Here is a 6000-nt window from a genome sequence, read left to right on the forward strand (position 1 = left end):
GCCAGTGAGCATAATCTTAAGTTAATCTCTCAGTCTAATCCATTTCTCCCTTTCTTCTACAAAACATGCCTCCTAAAATAAGAAACGGAAATCAGTCAGCCCGAAGAACCTTTGGGCGATTATATTTCTCATGCGGAGTTCAGAGCCGCATTCACTATTCTTGCTCAGTCAGTTGCTACTCATAATGAACGACCAGCTGTCGTTTCGGCCAACCCAGTGGCCAATTCAGCTGCAGTCAGGATTCGGGACTTCACTCGAATGAACCCTCCATCCTTTATAGGGTCTAAGTTTGATGAGGACCCTCAGGAATTCCTAGATTAGATTCAGAAGGTGATTGACATCATGGGGTTGACTACTGTTGAGAGTGCTGAGCTAGCTGCATATCAGTTGCAGGATGTGGCTCATACTTGGTTCAAGCAGTGGAAGTCAGAAAGGGTAGATGATGCAAGGCCTATAAAGTAGGATAAATTTGTCACTGCTTTCTTAGAGAGGTTCTTTCCCCTAGAGCTGAGATAAGCTAAGGTTTTAGAATTTATCAACCTCAGGCAGGGAACGACGACGTTGAAAGAATATTCTCTTAAGTTTACTCAATTAGCCAGATATGCCCCTCATGTGGTTGCAGACAGTAAGGCCAAGATGAGTAAGTTTGTGTCAGGGGTGAATGATAGCATGGTTAATGAGTGTAGATCCGCCATGCTGAATAGTGACATGACTTTAGCCAGACTTATGAACCATGCTCAGCAGATAGAAGAACAAAGGAATAAGATAAAGGAAAAGCAGAATAAGAGGGCGAGGACAGGTAGTTTCAGCTTTGCTCAGCCTAAGTCGGGGGTGGTAGCCGTTCTCAGTATAGTCATAAGTTTTCAGTCCCAGCTCCATCTTCAGCTAATGCACCAGTACCCAAGTTCGGGAATGATAGTCGTGATAGGTCTCCAGGATCTAAGGCCCAAGATAGTGAGAATAGGAGTCTTACCTATCCGCTTTGCAAAAAGTATGGTAAGAATCACCTAAGTGTATGTAGAGCAGGCAGTGAGGTATGTTATAGATGTGGTAAGCCAGGCCACAGGCTACGGGAATGTAAAATAAGGGCTCAGAAGGGAAAAGATTTGCGCCAGCAGGGCGTCACTTCCAGTACCACTAGTGGTCAGCGTCAGAACATGTTTTATTCTCTTTAGACTCGCCATGATCAAGAAAATTCCCCCGGCATAGATTTGGGTACATTATAGGTCCTTCATACTCATGATATGCACTGTTAGACCTCATGCTCTCATTTTAGCTTAAGATTTTCAGCATGAGTTATTCAGTTATGAATCAGTCCGTGGATGCCCTGTGCATCACTCCAGTATCTCAGTAGGGTGAACATTCTTAGAGGGACATAGTGTTCCAAGGAGAAGATACCCCAATATTTTCTCAACGTTCTCATGCCTTAAATAAAGTTTCTCTTCGAATAAAGAACCCATTTTAGAGTATAGGGTATTCATAAGTTTACCCTCAAAGTCCCAACCTCAGCTTTGGGCCAAGTATTCAGAGGCCCAGTTTCGTTCATGATGTTCAGTTCATATGTCACGCATCAGACCAGACTCAGTTAGGTTCTCGTATTTCCGCTCATGCATATTTAGTGAGATAATCTCGGATTCATTAGCATTTCCGATTAAGATAACAGTTCTCCTTAGCATTACTCAGTTTCAAGTTCAGTGTTCATCACAAACTTGGTACTAAGTACCCTTGCATATTCAGCTATGCATTCATATATCAGTTTAGGCATGTAATTATACATTAGACATGCATTCTCACTGCAACAAATTCAATTCATCAGAATATTCAGTCATGTACTCATAAGTCAATTATCAGTCATGCATCAGATATGCATGAATTCAACTTATTAGTCATGTATCAGATATGCATGTTCAGTATGTTATATTCAGCCATCAGTATGTCAGTCATGAAATCATGTTCCAGCCAGTCATGTGTCAGTTTGTATTCTTTCCCTCTCACTCAGTCTCATTCGAGAACGAATGTTCTCAAGGGGGAGATATTGTAATACCCCGTACTTTTCCTAGCTTGAAAAGTTTCCCAAGAATGTTAGAAGGTTTATTTGAAAGATGAATCCACTTTTTTACACATGGTATTTTCAAGATTTTCACCTTTTATCATGTGGGGGAATTGAATAAGCTTTCCATCGATACCAAATTCGACACCCGGGTGAAGAGTTAGAGACTTTTTAGTGAGACAGTGTATCACCTGAGCCTTCAACGCGTCGCGGAGATAGCTTAAATGACAATTGTCAATTTTCAGTGTTGCTCAGCAATAGTGGTACATCGCGCCAAACTTCTGGGTCACAGACAAGGTGGCAACGCGATAGCTTCGCGTCGCGCCACCGTGCAATTTCCCATTTGTCACTTTCTAGTGACTTGGCGCGATAGTGGCGCGTCGTGCCAAGGATGAAAATTAAGAAATTTTCTCAGAAATTAAAGACGCATCCAAGGGTTAAAAGGGTCAATTCCCTACCCCTATTTAAACCCAATAACACATGATTTAACCGTTCTTCACCCAACATACTAGTTTCTCTCAAGAACAAGCTAGGGTTCCTATTGGGGATTCAAATTCAAGAAGGTTTCACCGTCAATCTTCACGAAATCACAAACTAAGGTATGCGTAGTGTTCATTCATGGACTTCTTTCATCCATGAAGCCCAAGAATCCCTTTTCTAAGTTCAAGTTTATAGATTTCTTTATGAATTTCATGTTGGGTTTGTTTTGTTTATGTTGAGAATGATCAATTACTATTATTCATTGCTCAGTTTATAGATATCAGTCATGGGTTAGCTTGTGGTCCTTCGGGGTCATGGGCACCGTGTAGCATTTCGAGTACCAGATTCAGGGTGTTACAGGTGATCACATACTTGCTTTTGAATAAAAAGAGTTATGGATATGATGTGTTATAATATGAACGACTTCCAAGTCTGGGTATGACGATACCCTGTTATGATACGTCCTTAACAAAATAAGGCATGAACTCTTTCATAAGCGTGAAGTATGGTTTTAAGAAGGTTAAAAATGGGTATAAAAAGGAATTACATGGTTACCCGAAGAAGGCACGAGTTCAGATAACTCATTGCCTGAAATCGTATTTTGTCGATGCGGGATTTATGATAAGTTATCCTACATGGGAGGATAATAAGGACATCTCACATGGGGAATTCATATATTATAGTCACTGGGGGGTATACCAGCTTATGAAAACTCCATTTCTTACGGCAAACTCGGATTAGTGGCTTGGTTGTCGAGTCAAGGACGGACCCATATAGCCCGTGGGTATTCATAATTGTAGGGTGTTACATCTAGCTCAAAAGGAAAGAGTTGAGTCTATGATTTACAAGAATGTTTTGAAGCTTTTGTATTATTCCCATGTATTTTTTTATATATACTAAGATAAACTATTTTTTGCACAAATGCTCTTAGTTATGATTATACGAAATATATGTTATTTTTGGATTATTCTACACACCAATATTCTCCAAGTATTGACCACCTATATTTCAGATTCTAAGGCACAATCTCGTGGTCCAGCTAACCAGTAAATTATTTCCAAATATTCAGAGTCGGTGAACCTCCCTTACTTCAAAAGGCATTTTTCCCATATGTTATTTCCTTTTTATTTTCATTGTCCGGCCGAGGGACTTTTTCCGATTTAGATAGACTAGTATGTTCAGTTCAGTAGAGGCTTCGTAGATTTGCTTAGATTGGATTTGTTTTTTCTTGTGGATTGTTGTCATGAAATATTAAGTTTGATTATGGGATCATCTTGTTTTCATTGTATCTTCCGCATTTTTATTTTATGCAAATTATGCTTATAATCACATGTTAAGGGGTCTCTCGGGCCTTCATGATTCAGGATGTCTCTCATACCCAGGGCCTCAGTTCAGATCGTGACAAGGAAGGAAATTATAATATACTATGCATGTATGATACTGATACCATAAAATAAAGCAAGAAACATGGTACATCATGGCATAGTCATATACGTGAAACTGAAATTGAAATTGTACTGAATAAGAGGGCATACGATATTTACTAAAAAGGACTTATTTCATCATTTATTATTACTTCGAAACTTGATGATTTAACTGACATTGTCTACATAATACACCACAGGTTATGTGAGTCAATCAACACCCAATCGACTGAGCTCCAATACATGCTTGCCACATATTAAGGATCTATCTGTGTATAACGACATCAAGGCATGCCAAATCATCCCCAGTGATGAGACATTATCAAATATAAAGTTTTCAAATTCATGGAACAAACTATACCTACATGAGCAAAATACAATTTCAAGTAGTGAGCCTTTTCGACTCACACCTTCTTGATAAATCATGTAATTCTCTTTTAAACTCATATTTTAATCATGTTCATTTCATAATCATCTTTTAAAAACATTTCACCTTATCTTACCAACCCTTTGTTACACACAAAGATTCATACCATCATGATATTGTCATACCAAGACTTTCAAGTTATTCATTCATATTTATTTCATCATTGATGAGTTTAGAGGGTTCTTATAATTCATTGATAAAGGGATTTAGTACCTTAAATATACTGAAAACATTTATTTAAAGACAAGGATTGATATCTAGGAGTTTATAAATTTGTCAAAAAGTTCACGTTAAGAAAGTCATATCAAATCGAATATCTTCCTAAGCATTTAAAACAATAAGAAATGATTCACCGAATGGTTCAATTTGAAATTCAAGATTTACTCTTCAACCATTGTTGATTGAACTTCAAAAACATACATAAATTTATTCTAAACAAGAAGTACTTTTTATGTCTAAAGTAAAGTATTTTAGAAAACTTTTTGTATTTGTCAAAAACTTCAAAAAATAGAAAGTGCTTAAAAGTCAAAATCACTTAATAATAAGACAATTTAAATACCTTCTAATTAAAATAGAGAGAAATCTTGATTTAGAAAATCCATGGGTTTAGACTCTCAAAATTTCATGTACATAATTACAACCCTAATTCACCATACAATGTACATATATAGCTTTAAAGAATTGAAGGTTTAAAAGATGGCAAAATGACCTTTCGGACCCCTCTACTATGTCGTTGGACACTTTTACTTACATTTTTGTCATCTGGACCCTTGAACCCATCAAAAAACAACATTTCGCTCCCTTTAACCGTTCACTTTGCCTATGTCGCAAGGTCATGGTGATTAGGACAAAGAGAGTGTAACCACTCACCTAAGAGTGCGAGTGGGGGTCAATTTTTGGCCAATTTTATATTAAAATAATTTTAAAAAATAAAAATAATATTAAAATAAAAAATTTTGAAAAAGGTCCTTTTTTTCCTCCATCTTTTTAAATTTAAAAATATTTTTGAAAATTTAAAAAAAATTAAAAAAGATCTTTTTTTCCTCCATCTTTTTTAATATAAAAATATTTTTAAAATAATTTAAAAATAATTTAAAAATATTTTTAAAAAATAAAAAATTATTTCAAAAATATTTTTAAAAATTTTAAAAAAAATAGCTTTTTCCCTCCCCACCCCACCCCAGCCCGTCCCCACCCCACACCCCCCATCTCTCATTTTTTTCCTCCATCCTTTTTAATTTAAAAATATTTTTAAAAGTTTAAAAATATTTTTAAAAATTTAAAAATAATAAATTTTAAAAAAAATTCCCATCCCCCCCCCCTCCCCAGTCCCCCCCCACCCCACCCACCCTCCCCCACCCCCACCTCAGCCTGTCCACACCCCACCCAACTCCACCCACCTCTCTCCCCCAGCCCGTCCCTAGCCCACCCAGCCCCACGTAACCCCTCCCCCTTCTCCAGCCCCCCACCCCACCCAGCCCCATACAACCCCTTCCCCAGCCTCCCACCTCACCCAACCCCCTTCCTTCAGCCCTCCCCACCCCACCCCACCTAGCCCCATGCATCCTCTTCCCCCAGTCCCCACCCCACTCAGCCCCTCCCTAAGCCCCAGCCCCCCA

The sequence above is a fragment of the Capsicum annuum genome, chromosome 9 (genome assembly GCF_002878395.1).
Source record: "Capsicum annuum cultivar UCD-10X-F1 chromosome 9, UCD10Xv1.1, whole genome shotgun sequence".
Classification (NCBI taxonomy): domain Eukaryota; kingdom Viridiplantae; phylum Streptophyta; class Magnoliopsida; order Solanales; family Solanaceae; genus Capsicum; species Capsicum annuum.